Here is a 19,108-nt window from a genome sequence, read left to right as displayed (position 1 = left end):
TGAAATTTTTATCATTTTTAGGGTTCCTCACCTCAAAAGGAAAAACGGAACCCTCATAGGATCACTTTGTAGTCTGTCTGTCCGTTCGTCGTGTCTATCAAGAAAACCTATAAGGTACTAATTCCCGTTGACCTAGAATCATGAAATTTGGCAGGTAGGTAGGTCTTATAGCACAAGTAAAGGAATAAATCCGAAAACCGTGAATTTATGGTTACATCATTAAAAAAAATGTGTTTTTTTGAAAGTAAGATAGATATACTAAGTGGGGTATCATATGAAAGGGCTTTACCTGTACATTCCAAAACAGAATTTTACTTATTTTTATGCATTATGTTTTTGATTTATGGTACAAAATATCGAAAAAATACCCGAGTGCGGAACCCTCAGTGCGCGGGACTGACTCGCACTTGGCCGGTTTTTTTGTTATAGCGGCGATAGAAATGCACAGTCTGTGTAAATCTCAACTTTCGTGCTATTACAGTTAGCGAGATACAGCCCGTTGACAAACAGACATACAGACAGACGGACGGACAGCGGAGGCTTAGCAATAGGGTCCCGTTGGTACCCTTCGGTTGCGGAACCCTGAGAATGGATGGGCCTGTCAAATTTCCATGTAATTTTGACAATTGGAACACAGATTATGCTGATTTTATTGGAGGGATAAAATTCGAAGGTTCAAGATTGACAAAATTTTGCTCAATTCGTTTATCTTTTGCATCTAAATGTCGATATTAGGGTTGTGTCGAATGTGCTAAATGTTAATGCAATGCAATAAATGAAAAAAACCTTTTTGCTTCAATGGTACATGGCCTTATGGTTAGTGATGCGCAAGGACATTTATGCATGTTAATTTTTTTTTATTAAGGAAAGTATGTGCTTAACACTTTCGGGTCATCTTGGTTATTTCGATTACGGAAGGCTTCGTATTTTTAAATAGTAATAATAATAATAATAATAACTTATATAGATGATTAGAACTTTCGAACCATCTATACCTACAAGTCCTTTTAATGTAGCTAAATGCCCCATAAATGCTTCTTGTAGAGGCAAGTTTGCCAACTTTTTTCCATTTTCCCCCCAATTGTCGACATAATTTTTTTAATTATTGTGATGGTGACTAAAAGTATGTCAAAAACAAATAATTTCTTAAATAAATAAATAAATAAAGCCTTTATTTACTTACAGTTCACATTTTATAGTTTGTTCTAAGTAATTATTAAATAGGGGGTATTCCAAGGATTGTAAAATGCATTTTATAATTATTGTGATGGTGACTAAGTATGTAAAAAATTAATAATTTCTTAAATAAATAAAGCCTTATTTACTGACAATTCACAGTTTATAGTTTTTTCCTAGTAAATATTAAATAGGGTGTTCCAAAATTTGTAAAATCCACGTTCAGTTTTAAGTTTATTAACCATTTCAAACACAAAAAATAAAATCAATACAAAAATATACGTCCACCGTAGATCATTTTTGTTATTCATATATGAAAATTCAAATTATCGATATTAACTTAACTTAACAGGGCTCTCTCCGTCACTCGTTTCATACCATTTCATACAATCGTAGTTCCAATTTCATTTGAATACTAAGCAACCAAAGTCCATGAAATTTTGCAGACATATTCTAGAAACTAATATCTGTGTCTGTGGTGTTTTAGATTTTTCTAAAAATATGTAGTTTTAAAATTACAGGGGCTCAAAGATTTGTATGAAAATTTTAAGACCGCGTAACTTTGAAACCGAATATTTTAACAGAAATCTGGAAAACCACAGACATAGATATTAGTTTCTAGAATATGTCTGCAAAATTTCATGGACTTTGGTTGCTTAATATTCAAATGAAATTGGAACTACGATTGTATGAAATGGTATGAAACGAGTGACGGAGAGAGCCCTCTTAACTGGCACATAATTAATATTAATAATATACTTATTATTAATATTAATTATGTGCCAGTTAAGTTATATGTTATTTTAATGGATGTTTCTCATTCCATCATACTAATACTTTTTTATGAAATCAGAAGTGGGATATAAATTGAAAATAAAATTTTTGATGTGGCAATTATTTTGTATTATTATTTGTTCTTTTAGTATCATCATCATCTCAACCTTATGCCGGTTCACTACTGAGTACTGGTCTCCTCTCAGAATTATAAGGATATAGGCCATAAATAATACCAAATGCGGTAGACTTTAGACACACACTTTTGAGAACATTACGGAGAACTCTATAGTTTATAAGCTGTGACCAAAACAAACGAATATTTTCTTTTGCAATTTTTAATTAAATATTTCATATACCCAAAATATGTTGTTTATAATAATTATGTGCGGAACCCTGCAAGCGCGAGGCCCAACTCTCACTTGATCGGTATTTTTGATTAATAAATACACAGTTATATATATATACAGCTCATAACTTAGTAAAAATTGTACATCAAAAAATATATGACATCATCCATCGCTTCATCATTCAATTAAAGGTAAAGTAAAACAAAAGATAACACGCAATGTAACAACAACTACCTATTCACAATAACAAAGTTTCGCCGTACGTTGGACGTTGAATGCAAAATCAAATGGCGCGTGTGATATTTTTAATTCATGAATCAAAACGTTGGCAAATGCGTCGCAATGCAAGGCGGTGGTTATAAAAAAATCGGGCAAGTGCGAGTCGGGCTGGCGCACGAAGGGTTCCTTACCATAGTACAAGAAATCTCAAACCAGTATAATAAAAATTTATCGCTCCAACAGCTGCACAAAACTGCAAGTTAATGACGGAAAGTAATCTGTGATTTGATTTAGCGAACTAATTATTTGGTCGTGAACAAAATTTTTTAATTTTTTTGTGATGTAACCAAATATCCAACGTTTTCGGATTTTTTTCTGTACTTGTGCTATAAGACATAGCTGCCTGCCAAAGTTCAACATGAAGAAATATATGTCAACAGGATGTAGACTATAGGTTTTAATTCCCCCGAATAGACAGACACGACAGACGGACAGAAAACAAAGTGATCCTATAAGGGTTCCTTTTTCCTTCCGACGTACGGAACCCTAAAAAGGAAAAAAAATGGCCGTTTCCGGACGCTAAACAAATTTTTGCGACAGCTACGTGGTTTGAATGAATGTCGGACGCGGAGTGTATATTTCAATTTTTATCCAACTGTATAAAAATAACAATTAATCTTCTATATTGCAACTGCTGTTGAACTGCCAACTGCTCGACCAATGCACTATGACTGCTCAAGCGCTCTGTGTACGTTGTTCAACGACCAACTTCTCAACCTGCCTCTGTAAGGTCCCAGAAATTCAGTTTGGTTTGAAATTCGGGGCACTCGTACTCGTATCTCAGGGTATAGCCATACTTAATATTATAAATGCGAAAGTGTGTCTGTCTGTCTGTCTGCTACCTTTTCACAGCCCAAAAATTTAACCGATTTTGATGAAAGTTGGTACAGAGTTATCTTACATCCCCGGGAAGGACATAGGCTACTTTTTATCCCGGAAAATCAAAAGGTTCCAACGGGATTCTTAAAAGCCCACCTGTTTAACCGATTCATATGAAAGGTACAGAGGTAGCTTTGCATCCCGGAAACTGACAAACGCAACTTTTAATCCCGGAAAATCAAAGAGTTCCCACGGGATTTTTAAAAACCTAAATCCACGCGGACGAAGTCGCGGGCATCAAATAGTAATAAATTTTGGAACATTATCCTCATTTCATTAATACAAGTCGGTTAAAATAACCACGCAGCAAAAACCACCGCACAATCGGGCCTCGTTCAACGGAAACGCGCCGTAAAAGGCTTACGTGCGTTTATTGCCATCGCCGCCATATTGAGGAATTAATTGGTAAGTGTGGCAACATTGTATGTACTATACATTACAAGTTAAACAAGAAAGAAATTGACAAAATGTGCGTGACCCTAAAGCTAGGCATTCACTACACGGATCCGGACCCGATTCATAAATTGCAACCCGATCCGGACGCACGGTCAGCCGGTTTAAGATGCATAAGGTGTATAGGAAGGTTAAACGCAACGCTAATCTCGATCTGTTGACAGTTCAACATTTAATTCTTCAGGTGCCTCTCCGATTTGCAACAATTGAGAATGCTTGAGTATTACTTAGCACAGCTACTTGTCTTTTTATTTTATTTCATTTAGGACAACTTGTGTTACTTATGACAAGTATGTGACTTGACCACCAGTTTGGAGAGCACATTGTACTGAGAAGACGCGACAAGAAACTCTACAGTTACTGTTTCCTTTTCGATCTATTATCAGACTGCCTATATCATGAATGCTAAAACTGTGTATTGCAAGTGGAAAGCTTGCAAAAAAGTAAGCTAGAAATGTCTCGTAATAAAACAGGATCCGGCAGAGAAGCGGATACGGATCGGATGGAACCGAAGTCTTATATACCAAGCCCTACTTATACTTAGTGTAATTTGTTTGACCAACGTAAAATTCGCAGAGCGGGGCTAATTTTAAACAACTTAGTGTTATATGACCTTACTTATTGCATTTTTTGTGCAATGTATTCAAAACTTCGTGTAAACAATATTTATTCGTGCTGAAACAGGCGCACTTGGCTCATACTACGGGTTTATCTGTTGACTTTGGGGTTGGAATATTATATTTTGTGATTTGCACATAAAACAAATACAAGATGGCAGGTGCCAATCCATTACCTACTAATAATAGTGTAAATATTATAAATGCGAAAATGTGTCTGTCTGTCTGCTAGCTTAGGGTAAACTATTGACATCACTACCGATATATTAAAATATAAAATAAATGTGAAAGTGTGTTTGTTTCTTTGTTTGTGTGTTTGGTTTGTCCTTCAATCACGTTGCATCGGAGCAAAGGATCGACGTGATTTTTGGATGGGTATAGTCAAAAACCTGGAGAGTGACATAGGCTACTTTTATCCCGGAAAATCAAAGAGTTCCCACGGAATTTCCAAAAAGCAAAATCAGCAGTTTAAAATGCCTGTACGTATGTTTATCAATTAACATTTATGCTGTTATTATTTAGTATTATAACCTTTTAAAGGCGGGAGGTAATAAATTAAAGCTTGATCCGTTGGGTTTTTATAGTGGTCTGGAATCTGGATAAATAAATAATCTGGCACCGAAATAAAGATGATGCATTCGTCAAACAGTTCCCATGAATAATTTTGAGACAATTTTTTTATCATGCCCGATTTGGTTACAAATACATATGGATTGGATATACATAGTTAGGTATTTTTAACCGCCAACCCAAAAAGAGGGGTGTTATAAGTTTGACGTGTGTATCTGTGTATCTGTGCATCTGTCTGTGGCATCGTAGCTCCTAAACTAATGAACCGATTTTAATTTAGGTAGTTTTTTTTGTTTGAAAGGTGGCTAGATCGAGTGTTCTTAGCTATAATCCAAGAATTTTGACAAATGTCGATGTTGTAATCATTATCATCATCATCATGATCAACAAATCGCCGGCTCACTACAGAGCACGGGTCTCCTGTCAGAGTGAGAAGGATTTAGGCCATAGTCTACCACGCTGGCCAAGCGCGGATTGGCAGACTTCCCCACACCTTTGAGAACATTATGGAGAAATTTCAGGCATGCTGGTTTCCTCACGATGGTTTCCTTCACCATTAAAGTAAGTTATATTTAATTACTTAAAACATACATAACTCCGAAAAGTTGCGTGTCGTTGCGTCGAATCCCCGACCTCCGATTAAGAAGCGCGAGTCCTAACCACTAAGCTATCTTGACACCAAGAATCACACTTCACACTAACATTACAAAGGCGAAAGTTTGTATGTATGTGTGTTTGTTACTATTTAACGCAAAAACTACTGGACGGATTTGGCTAAAATTTAGAATGCAGATAGATTGTACCCTGGATACTCACATAGGCTACTTTTTATCCCGGGAAATTAAAGAGCTCTTACGGGATTTCAAAAAAAAAACTTATATCTACATAACTCCGAAAAGTTTCCTGCCCGGGATCGAATCCCTGACCGATTAGAAGGCGGACATCCTAACCACTAGGCTACTGCGATGTCTTGATGTCTTGATACCAGGTATACATACTATGTTAAGATTAGCAGTAACGAGTGCCAACGTCCCACGTACAATGCTCGATGGAATATTCATCAGATACGTACGGATTTCCTCCGCAGGACACCCCTGCGCAACGTGGTCCGCACACGAGATTCTCGCGTTTATTGTATTCCTACACTAGCTGATGCCCGCAGCTTCGCCCGCGTGGATTGGTCAGATCCCCTGCAGCATCAGGATTGAGGAGTTGGACTCCAAATTTTTTATGAAACAATGTCGCAAAGTTCCTCTATCGATTAAAAAAGAAATGACGCAAATCGGTTCAGAAATCTCGGAGATTTCGGTGTACATAGCTAGAAAAACACAACTCCCTTTTTGAAAGTCGGTTAAAAAAGTAGCCTATGTTACTCCCTGGTCAATTCTCTACTTGTCTGTGAAAATCCCGTCAAAATCGGTTCAGCCGTTCCCAAGATTAGCCTTTTCAAACAGACAGACAGACAGACAGACAGACAGACAAAAATTTTAAAAACGTGTGATTCGGTTATAGTATCGTTCAAATAACCATATGACCTTAATATGCGGTAGTTATTTCGAAATTACAGACAGACACTCCAATTTTATTTATTAGTATAGATTACCAAGCATTATTCATATCTACTCATATTTATTTAATTTCATGGAAAGCCTATACATCCATACTTCCATATATAACAATGCATACTAATATTATGAATGCGAAAGTGTGTCTCTCTTGTCTGTATGCTAGATTTTCACGACCCAACAGTTTAATCGATTTTGACGAAAGATATAGAGTTAACTTACATCCCGGGTATGGACATAGACTACTTTTATCCCGGAAAATCAAAGAGTTCCCACGGGATTCTTAAGGGCCCATCCGTTTAGCCAATTTATGTTATAGCGGCAATAAAATTACACTTACTGTGAAAATTTTAACTCTCTACGTATTACGGTTCACGAGATACAGCCCACTGACAGACAGACAGATGGACGGACGGATGGACGGACAGAGAGGGGAGGTTTAGTAATAGAGTCCCGTTGTTGGCACCCTAAAAATGATCATAATCCTCAGAAATGAAGAATACGCTACTAATAATGAGAGCTGAATACCTAATTTCTTAAACACCTAGTTTTAATTGATAGGTACTTGAAATAATGGCTAGAAAACCGCTTACGTATATTTCTGTAACTATTTGACTAGTAATCATTTTCGCAATACATAATTTACTTATATCATTGTTTTATGTATTTAAGAGGGGTCTCTCCGTCACTCGCTCCATACAAACGTAGTTCCAATTTCATTTGAAAATTAAGCATCTAAAGTCCATGAAATTTTGCAGACATATTCTAGAAACTAATATCTATGCCTGTGGTTTTCCAGATTTCTGTTAATATTTGGTTTCAAAGTTACGCGGCCTTAAAATTCACATACAAATCTTTGAGCCCCTGTAATTTTAAAACTAAATATTTTTAGAAAAATCTAAAACACCACAGGCACAGATATTAGTTTCAAGAATATGTCTGCAAAATTTCATGGACTTAGGTTGCTTAATACTCAAATGAAATTGGAACTACGATTGTATGGAGTAAGTGACGGAGAGAGTCCTGTTAATAGAAACAATTAATTGATGATTTCACGGATTATATAATGTAACACAATGCAAAACATGCGTCAAGAATGACCTTACAGAGTTTACTTTAACACACTTTAGGTATTGGGTGCCTAAGAATTCTTTATTTTACTTTATTTAACGCTGTGTTTGGAATTTTAGCAATTATAATTTATTATTGAATCATTTTGCAAATACTTGGGCAATGATAGGGTCGTCACATGAAATCAATTTTTGTCTCTTTCAATCGAAGGCTTAATTAATAATGACAAAGTTAGCTTATCAATTACTTTTAAATTGCATCTACTGCAGTGTTATAGTCTAATTACAGTCTTATTCATAAAAATTTGTAGAAGCTTTATTAGCTTGTTATAAGCAAAGTTCTCAAAAACATGATTCATAAACGTTCAATAGTGCTAAAAGTGTTCAATAGCGGCTCCATAACTTATAACAGGCTGAACCCTACTATAAACCCTTATTAAAGAACAAGATGGCCGCCGTCTTGTCTTAACAGCTGATAATTTGTTTGGAAGTGAGGTTATTTTGTTTTGGTTGATTCTAGTGCCATTGCATTGTCATTATTATTTGTACGTTATTTATTCTGGATTCGAGAAGCTGTGGTAATTAACTAGAGTTGCAAGTTTTAATTGCCATAAGATGCTAGGGACGGACGTCGTGAAGTAGGTACCTAAAAGTTTCTACCTAATTTCGAAGTTTCTTTTCATGTAATCATTCTTTTACATAGGTATGTGATTTCTTCTAACGTAAGAAATATGGCGGTGATGCAGCTCAGTACCTAACTACATAAACCGAGAAGGATTTGGGTAAAAAAAAGGGCTGGCTCATTTTTTGCGCAACGGATCAGCCTGGCTGTCAAGCGTGGAAATGCAGCCAGTATTCTTGGCACCATTCCACACGGGCATGATTTGTATAGTAATTAGATAAGGCTAGCTTTAAGTTTTATTGTAATATTTTCAATTAAAAAAAAAGGATTTTATTCCATGAATGTCCAGGTACTGTATCTAAATTCTAATACATACTTTTACCTAATACATCTTTTTTTTTAAATAGTATAATAAAATCTAACGCTAATTTCTAAATTCCTTCCTGTTTCCATTTTTATATTTAAATAAATCGGAACAAAACTCCGAACGATAATACCTAACTATCCTCCAGAACTCAGACAATTGACCGAAATTCGAAAACAAATGTCACACCTGAGTCACTTTTCTGTGTAGAGCCCAGTTTTTTTGCAATTTTGTCTATGAATTCATCAGAACGACAACATAACAAAGCGAAACTAGCCTATAGCGAGAATTTAGTTGTGAGAGGTTTATTGAACCTTTATGAATAAAGAAAGTTATGAAACGTTTAATAGGCCTAATGAGCATTTTAGCTAATGAACGTTTTAAACCTATATTAAGGGATTTTTATGAATAAGACTGTAAATGTCTATAAGTTACTTAGCAATGTATATGTATTAATAAGAAAGGACATGCAATTTTTAACAAATAACAACATCGCTAAGCCGATAGATAATAATAATCAACAAAACATAAATTAGTTTTATTAATTTCAGCCATAAGATGAAAAAGGCCATAGTGCCCACACGTGCATAACCGTACAGGTCAACTCGTAGGTAATAAGTAAAATTCTAAGTTTGACAAAAATTAACGTGAAAATCCAAAATTCTGTAGCACACCTGCAATTCATAAAAACATATTACTTATAAGATAAAGTTAGTTAAGTAGGTATTATTCATTTAATGGAATTGGTCTATTTTTGTGGACAGCCCTGTACTTAACAATGGCGGCAACACTTTCGTTTTGTACCTATTAAGAAACATTTCATGACAAGTGATACGCTTGTTAATACTATTGTTATAATATGTTGTTTACCCATCAGTACCCTATTGATACAGTTATAAATAGATCGATACAGTATTATGAGTATTTACCTACAATAATAAAATAAAAGAGTAATATTCAAAATACTTTATTACGCTTAGATAAGGCAAAATACATACAGTAATAAGAAAAAATCAATGTTTAATAACCCAAACTATGGGACCAATCTTAAAAAACGGGGAAAAAAACAACATAAAATTCTGATAAATCTACTTGATTTAATTATTTGGACCCGAGGTTACTTTTTGACAATTTAGGGTTTGGTCTACAATGACTTTATAGGACTCCCTACCTCAAGGACGCAAACGAGACCCTATTACTAAGCCTACGCTGTGCGTCCGTCTGTCCTTTTGTCAGAAGCCGTTATCTCGTGAACCGTAATACGTAGAAAATTGAAATTTTTAAAGAATTGCATTACTGTTGGCGCTATAATAACAAATTATAGAAACTTCAAACTGAATATCATGAAAATGTATAAACATTAAAGCGTTATTTCTTGTACGAAGGTACGGGACCCTTCATGTGACAGTCCGACTTGCATTTTACCAATTTTTTAGAACTTCTTTTCCGCGACTGTCCTAAGTTAATACCTACTGCAAAAATATTTAAAAATAGGTATTTTTAACGGACGGAGAGACCCCTCTTAATGCCTTTACAATGTATATTTGCCATTGCCATGCATTTTCCACATTCTATTGTTTTCCTCCAATATATTATGAAACAAAGAACTGTTAAGGCGCAAACAAATAGGTACAGAAAACTCACATTGCATAAGTATTGTAGACTCTACAATTAATTGTCATTTCTCTTTTATTATTCCCTTTGGAGTGTAGTAAAAAGTCTTAGCAACAGTAACTTACTTTTAACTGCTGATTTTCCGTTTATTACTGCATTTTTAGGGTTCCGTATTTGAAGGATGCCAACAGGGCCCTATTACTAAGCCTCCGTCTATCCGTCCGGGCGTCTTCTGCCTGACGATCTGTCCGTCAGCGGGTTGTATCTTGTATCTCATTAACTGTAATACATAGGTAGAGAGTTGAAACTTGCACAGGGTGTGTATTTCTGTGACCGCTATAACAAAAAATAGTAATAATTTCAAAATGACCACCATGCAAATTAAAAAAATTAAAAAGTACAAATAGTACGACGGTACGGAACCATTCGTGTGCCAGTCCGACTCGCCCATGACCAGTTTTTTTTTTACTTTAGTATTTTACGTGACTACATTTATTTGTATGCGTAATAAAACTGTATGGTTCAGAACAAGTGTAAATTAAAAATTTATAACACCCCCGACAAGTGAAGGTTACAGTAACTAGAAAAGACCTGATAACTTTCAAACGGCTGAACCGATTTTCTTGGACTATTCCGCGCCTACAGCGCCTAAGAGTTTTCTAAAACATCATTTTCAAATAAATAATTATGTATCAAGGCAACGTCCATCTTGACAGCTTGACATTTGTCAATTGACATGATATTATGAACCTAACGGTTATCTAACCTTCTTTTCTACAAGAAAACTAGAAAAGAGCTGATAACTCTTAAACGGCTGAACCATTTTTTTTGGATTATAGCTAAGAACACTCTCGATCAAGCCACCTTTCAAACAAAAAAAAGTAAATTAAAATCGGTTCATTCGTTTAGGCGCTACGATGCCACAGACAGATACACAGATACACAGATACACAGATACACACGTCAAACTTATAACACCCCTCTTTTTGGGTCGGGGGTTAAAAAAAGGCGCCAATCTGTTAAGAGGGGTCTCTCCGTCACTCGCTCCATACAAACGTAGTTCCAATTTCATTTGAATATTATGCAACGAAAGTCGATGAAATTTTGCAGACATATTCTAGAAACTAATATCTATGCCTGTGGTTTTCCAGGTTTCCGTTAAAATATTCGGTTTCAAATTTACGCGGTCTTAAAAATTCACATACAAATCTTTGAGCCCCTGTAATTTTAAAACTACATATTTTTTTAGAAAAATCTAAAAAACACCACAGGCACAGATATTAGTTTCTAGACTATGTCTGCAAAATTTCATGGACTTTGGTTGCTCAGTATTCAAATGAAATTGGAATTACGATTGTATGGAATAAGTGACGGAGAGAGCCCTGTTAAAAACTATCGCTATCAAAGTTTTAGTGAATGACGTGCGAATATTTTTTAGTAAATGAATGGAAAGGTTGCAACTACAACTACCTACATCTAAGATTGAAGTAACTGGTTTTCAAACGCGTGTGGTATCATATATTTTTTAAATGAGACGATTAAAGGTTTTTTATTGTATCATGTAGGAAATAAAAAATAGCGCTTTTTATCTGTGCCACTAACTAATTGGTACCTAGATTAAAAATGGCGGCTTCAAAACAGCTGTTCTGGTTGGCAAGTTTCGCCGGAAGTGACGTATGAACTATGAACGTTACAATTAAACTATGATCGGAGTTACGCCCAAGAAATTTCTCAAGACACTCAGAAAAAGTTTACTTCAATCAATGAATTGATCGTCTCATTGTATATCACTCATTATTGACTAATTACTCAATATCAATGGATTAATTACTTTACCAAGAATCGAACCCCAGTCAATCTGCTCGGTTAACGATTTTGTAACTCTACATAAACGCGGTCATCAAGGAAACAAAAGGATTTCGTCATAAGCGAAAGGCATAAAATTATACAAAATGTCGGTGTCTACACCCTTAAACGGCGATTTTCCGAACATAAATCATTACGTTGTTAATGTACACAAAAACAATAGTTCAGTGATTCCCATGTGATAGTCCCACGGCCCCGCGAATTGGTGACATACTCTCGCTGTTGCTCAATGGGTTATGGTCAAAGGTGGCAAGGTTGATAAGTATGATGAGCAAATTTTTAGGGGTCCGTAGTAAAACCACAGAACAGTTAATGTTGGACATAGGTCTCTTGTAGGGACTTCCACACGCTACGCTCTTGCGAAACCTGAATCCAGAATCCAGCGGCTCCCTACGACTCCTTCCACCTAGATGAGGGGGGGGTGTAGGGGGGGGGGGGGGGGTGTAGGGGGGGGGGGGGGTGTAGGGGGGGGGGGGGGGGGGGGGGGGGGGGGGGGGGGCTTCGAACGCTGCGCTTTCCAGTGTCAAGTCGCCAGAGTACCTTGTCACTCAATCTATCGGTTTTTCGACCTCAGTGCCCTGCTCATTGCCACCCAGCTACTCTGGTTCTCCTACGGATCTCCTCATTTCCGATTTCTTACAGCTCAAACTTATAGCTCTCTCCATCACCCGCTAAGTGACTCTGAGCTGTCCTCTTTATTTACTTATTTTATTTATTTTAACCCTATTTGGAACGGCAGTGCCAACACTAACTAGATGATTAATGAACAAACACAAAAGAGACAAAATACGAAAAGATAAAAAAAAATAAAAAATTACACAATAAAGGATTTTGAATGTACGCTGAGAACAATGGCGCTGTTCATTTAATGCTCCCCGCGTACCTCAGTAACTCCCGAACCAACGATATCCACCCGTTATTGAGTGGATCCCATTGACCATTATTATCCAAAAGCGCGTTGAAGGAAGCCAATGAACACAGTATAGGTGTCATAACTGGAGCAACAGTACGATGATGTGGTACCACGAAAAGTTTATTTTTTCGTGGACGAAGATTATTATTTAATTCAGGTACACGTATACAACTCAGTTGGTCATGAAGGTCTGGGGTATCGACATCTCCTTGACACCTATTATGTATCGGATCTAGGTATATGGCAACACTGGAAGGAATTAATGCAAGTAATATTGTGGTTTTGGAAACCCCCGAATCCCGAATCTCGGCTTCGGAAAACGTTTTCGGATCTAGTGCACAACCCTCATGCAAATATTAAGTACTACGGCTATGGCTACTCCGGTTCGAGAGTGCTCGGATCCGGATCGGATGCAGTGCGAGAAGATCCAAACGGTCTAACCGTGAAGGGGTAGTAAACTGACAGACAGTGTGGATAGCGATAGATTTATGCTTGACTATAATCTCGCGTGCTGGTATGTACCTAACGATGCAGTCAAAGATGGAACTAGCTAACCTGCAAGAGTTATGGCAACCATTTAAACCCTTTCCTACTCCACATTACAACCTTAATTGGATTCTATACGGCATTGTACCGGAACAATAAATCGCATGCCACTACGTCTTTGCTGGTAGCCAAGCCAATTAAGTAAAGATAATTTTCTAATTGCCAATCAAGAAACGAGATCGCACCAAAACGCTACGGTTGATACAAGCATCTTCCTTTCAAGAAATGGTCCAAAAAAAACTAGGTATAATAAGTAGGTACACTATGGATCTAGGTTTTTATAAATCCCGTGGGAGCTCTTTGATTTTCCGGGATAAAAAGTAGCCTATGTCACACTACAGGTCTTTAACTATATCCATGCAAAAACTCACGTTGATCAGTTCCTCGGTTGCGGCGTGATTGAAGGTCCAATCAACAAAGAAACATGTCTATGGGCTATATGCGCAATATGGGCGCTAATAGAAATTAATATTTGTCTGTCTGTTCGTTACCTATTCGATCGTCCAATCAATTTTTAGATTTCGTACCTCAAAAGTAAAAAAGAAACCCTTATAGGATCACTTGGTTGTTTGTCTGTCTGTCTCTGTCGTTCTATCTATCTGTCTGTCGTGTCTGTTCAGAAAACCTATAGGGTACTTTGCGTTGACATAGAATCATGAAAATTGGCAGGTAGGTAGGTCTTACAGCACAAGTAAAGGAAAACATTCGGAAACCGTGAATTTAGGGTTACCTCACCAAAAAAATCAAAATGTATTCACGAAAATATACTAGTAACTGTAGTAGTGATAATTATACTAAGGTACTACTACAGTTGGTAGTACAAGTGTTCGGCAAACGCGGTATCATCGCTAGAGTCTAACCGACAGTCAATAATGGGATGCCATAGTGGAAGTCAGGACTCCTATATAAAAATGACCTAACCCATAGTCTTTGAAATATGAAAAACAGATATAAAAGAAACTTTAATTCAAAAAGTTATTAAAAAATTAATGACAAAAACGCTTGGAAAATATAGCACCTAGATATAGATATTTATGTATCTATTTGTGTTCTTGTAATATTAAAAATCGTGTCTACTATGCTTATATTTTGATATTACTATGTTGAAAATTATGTACTTGAGTACATATCTATGTTGTTTTTTGATAGCATATTTATGACATTTTTAATATTATATAAATCTATGGCATTGCAAATAGCACTATTTAATTTCTGTATGACAAGGTGCTTATAGATAACTTATTAATGTTTATTTTTCTGACTTGCGTCTTTTCGTGCTTTTATAAGTCTAAATCAAAGAATAAATAAATACACATACAGATACAGCGTAAATATCACAATCACCTCTGATTGGCTAACACTATTTCATTGTCCAAAATTTACTGTCACTGCATAAACCATAAATTCAGCCAATCACAACAATTGAGACTGTAGCAATGATTGATGAAGCTTTTCTTGTGTGGATAAAAAGGGACAGGAAATTTTCTGTCTCTTTCCCGCCCACATTGAATGTCAGATTTACGCCCAGTTAACGTTAACTTAGACTACAGAGTCTAGACTTTTAGAAATACAGGGCTCTGCCAAAGTCATAAAAGTTGATTAAGTGGACAGGTAATAATTGCATAGCGCAAGGCGCGGTAGTATAAAATAAATAGGTAAGTTTTGCCAACTAGCTGGTGCCCGCGACTTCGTGCATGTAATTTTTTTTAATTTATTTGTAGCAGAAATTTGTTACAATAAAAAGTAAAAAAAAAAATTGGTTGTCTGTAAAGTCGGTTTACTGACGATAGTTGAACGTGACAACAAAGGCCGATTGTGCTTCTTTGTCGCTCGTTCCGCGCTCTCGCTTGCACTTCAAGCCTTACATGGAACGCCTCAGAGCGAGGTAACGCCGCATGAGTCATGTTTTTTCGTGCGTGCAGCCGGCTCTATCGAATTAAAAGACGTTGTCACGTCAATAAAAGTGGACAGAGAAGCACATATTTCTGTAACAGATCTCTACCAGTGACCCTTGGCAGTGCGAGAAGCTGTAGAGGGCGTAGAATAGGTTTCTTCTGAGTTTCTTGTTGACTCTTCTTTGTGGAAAAGATATTCCGAACTACTAGACTAACTTATCGATTCAAAAGCACTTGTAACGGTTTATTTTAATAAAAAACTTTACTATATTAATTTTAAAAATCACGGGAAAACTTTGAAATCCTGAAATAAAAGTATTCTACGCGCATCCAGATCGATTGAGTGGCTGAGCTGTAAAAAGGTAACAGACAGACAGGTATAATATTATAACATATTAAGAAGAATGCAACGACTTCTTCCGCGTGAATTTAGATTTTTAAAAGTCCCGTGAGAATTCTTTGCTATTCCAGGATGAAAATTAGCTTGTGTCATTATATGAAATGCAAGCTATCTTAGTGCCAATTTTCGTTAAAATCAGCTGAGTGGATAGTTCGTGAAAAGGTGACAGACGCACAAATTCTTTCGCATTTATAATAGTAGAAGTAAGGATTGTGTAGTTAAACCACTTTTGTGGATACGGCTTCAAAGATCATTAAAGAAACCTCAAGTTGTTGTCTTAAATAATAAGCTTACCGCTTTTAAAGGCTCCCGACAAAACAATTACTCTATAGGGCTATAGTACTATAACTATAGGGCACTCCATGGGTACAATAGGGCGTTGCACTCCGCATTCCTGCAACGACCAAAGAGCAGTTTGTTGACATGCGGCGGAAGGCGGGAGTCGGGATGTGCATGAATATGAGGTGCGCAGACGCAGGCCAGACGCTAGCGCCATTTTTAAATGATGCGTCTTCCTGTCTAACAGGGCTGCTAGCAAATATTTGATGTAACCTGCAATTTATTGCAGTTTTTTTACAATTTATGAGTTGTGCTGTTTTTGTTACCGCTAACTTGAACTACGAAGTAAATGTAACCGTGTACTGAGAAGTATGTATTTAAACCAAATTTTCAATTATATTTGCTCCATTTCTTGCTTTTTTAGGGTTCCGTAGTAAAACAGGGAACCCTTCTAATTTCATCCAGACGTCTATCTATTCGTCTGTCTGAGGGTCACTCTGTGTGCCACAGACACTTTAAAACTGTAAGAACTTTAAACTGAGCTAAAATCAAGCACAGTTATGGAAATCTGTTACCGCTACAGAAAACCGTATTTAAATTTTGAAAAATATACAGGGTAGGTACTTCCTGAACAAGAAAAAGCAGAGCCGAAAAAAATTGGTTTGCCCCTCTCGAGTGATATATTTCGTCGACTTGGTATTTCAAAATAATCATTAATTTCTTTAAAGATTTTTCGACAGTTTTTGAAAAAGCTAGCGCTAACGAAATAATGACCATCATAGTATTTAACAACTAGCATGACTGTGGAACATCAGTTATTTTGCAGTTTGAGTTGTGCATTTTTTGTTAGTATTATTAAAGTAGATAAATTATAAAGTAAATTAAATCCCATTATATATTATATTCCGTCCGTCAAATCTGAACATTCTTTTTTTAGGGTTCCGTAGCCGAATGGCAAAAAACGGAACCTTTATAGATTTAGAAGCGTTTGTTTGCTGGTTTATTGATTTGTTGGTTACTTCGGTTTTCCGATGTGAATTTTTGCATGGGTATAGTTAAATATCTGGGGAATAACTTAGGCCACCTTTTATCCCGATTTTTTTTAAAGTATATTAGCCATGCTAGTCATGACTAATACTCCCCTTTCCCCTTCAAATAAGGGGGTTTTGAACCGTCGACCTTTCGGAATTCAGTCCGCTCCTCAACCGTTGAGCTATCGAGGCTAAATAAAGAGTTCCCGCGGGATTTTTATATATCTAAATCCATGCAGGTGAAATCACGGGCAACAGCTAACAAAAAATTACTACAAAAACATAAAAATGTCAGCCCTAAACTGAAAGGCGTCACACGAGCACATCTAGTGATTGCGTCACCATCGCAGGAACTCGGCAGGAACAATGGGATCGATTCCGGGCACGTAATGATGCTACAATATGCTGATAGGGTTTTTCATCTCGAGGGTTTGATGAACCAGCTCGCGATGCCGCTAGACGGGGGCAAGATAATGGCCATTCATCAACATTGGTATTTTACCCATTACTGCATTTACAGTACCTACTTGATCCCTGACCTGACGACCAGGACGACGAAGAATAAAACTAAATTCAAATCACATTGGACTACATACTATCAAGACTGCTTCGGGTTTGGAAGAAGATTCTCCTGAGAAAAACCGTCGGAAAACTCAAAGTTACTCAATTACCATCAAGTGAGATCACAGCATAGGCAAAAGTTCGAATAATAACTAAGCCAGAACGAAATCTGAGCACCCCGACTCCACGCACTTCTTGTCTGTCCTATCCCTACAATGTATACGTGAACGTATTGTAAAGTCCGAAGAGGGTCTTCTGGGGTAGGACCTCAGCGAATTTTTAAAAAAATTCTGATTGCCGAGGTCAAACTTTTTGGTGATTAGTCTTAGATCTTTGCATCTCTTCCTGTCCTTTCTAGTGGAGCCTAACATGCTGCGTTCCATACCTCTTTGGGAGGTCCTAATTTTTTGAAGAGTTTTCTGAGTCAACGCCCATGTTTGGCATCCGTAGGTCAGGGTAGCAAAGTTTTTCTTTGTCTTGTACCCTTCAGGACACGTCAAGACAATACAAAAAAAAATTACCATTAAGAATTTGTAAATCCTAGGTTTTACTGTAGAGGTAAAAAAGGCACTAGCTAAGTACTGTCTTGTGTGGTTTTGTAGTGTATGAAATTATGTATCTGCCGTAATAATCTTAATGAAGGCGCGGTCACGGTGTATTAATACGGCACTGATTGCTTTGCTGGGTGGCTTTACAAACTCTTTCGTGGCTCGTTGACTTTAAGAGCTGGCGCCGACGCGGCCGGTGAGGTTACCCCGTGTGGAATCTCAAATTGTATAATGAAAAGAGCTTTTACACCATTGATACAGCTTCAAAACTAAAGATACACAGAGCAATACATATATTATATTACCTCTGAAAATAACAATCTTAAAAGGTAACTACGTGATAATAGTAATTTGATGCCTATTATATCTTTAGTGTTGCTACCTACTTCATATTTCCATTAAAGAACCAATTTGGACAATTATTTTTATTTACCAATTAGTTGTATACCTATTATTATCAATTATAATTCATGATTACGTAAGTGATCCTTGGAATTGTATTTTTATAGCTGTCAAGTAATTTTTACATATTATTCTAGTCATTGTTTCATTTCATTGTTTTATTTTTATCAAGATTTATCCCTAATATTATAAATATGAAAGTATGTCTATCTATCTGTGTGTCAGTACGTATAGTCATCATTTTCACGCCAAGACGGACATATTTTTATGTCGGAAAATCAAAGAATCCCCGTGGGATTTTTAACAAAACTAAATCGTTAAAGATACAAACGCG

General features: G+C 36.6%; 1 long non-coding RNA gene across 1 annotated transcript; it reads left to right on the top strand.

Annotated features, from left to right (window-relative positions):
• The first annotated feature begins 12,943 nt into the window (after positions 1-12,943).
• LOC123868179 lies at positions 12,944-14,083 on the top strand. Its single transcript, XR_006796608.1, has 2 exons — positions 12,944-13,242; positions 13,983-14,083. It is a non-coding gene; the product is annotated as an uncharacterized LOC123868179 (long non-coding RNA).
• The last annotated feature ends 5,025 nt before the right edge of the window (positions 14,084-19,108 follow it).

The sequence above is a fragment of the Maniola jurtina genome, chromosome 9 (assembly GCF_905333055.1).
Source record: "Maniola jurtina chromosome 9, ilManJurt1.1, whole genome shotgun sequence".
Taxonomy (NCBI): Eukaryota; Metazoa; Arthropoda; class Insecta; order Lepidoptera; family Nymphalidae; genus Maniola; species Maniola jurtina.
This window is presented reverse-complemented; position numbering and strand designations above follow the sequence as displayed.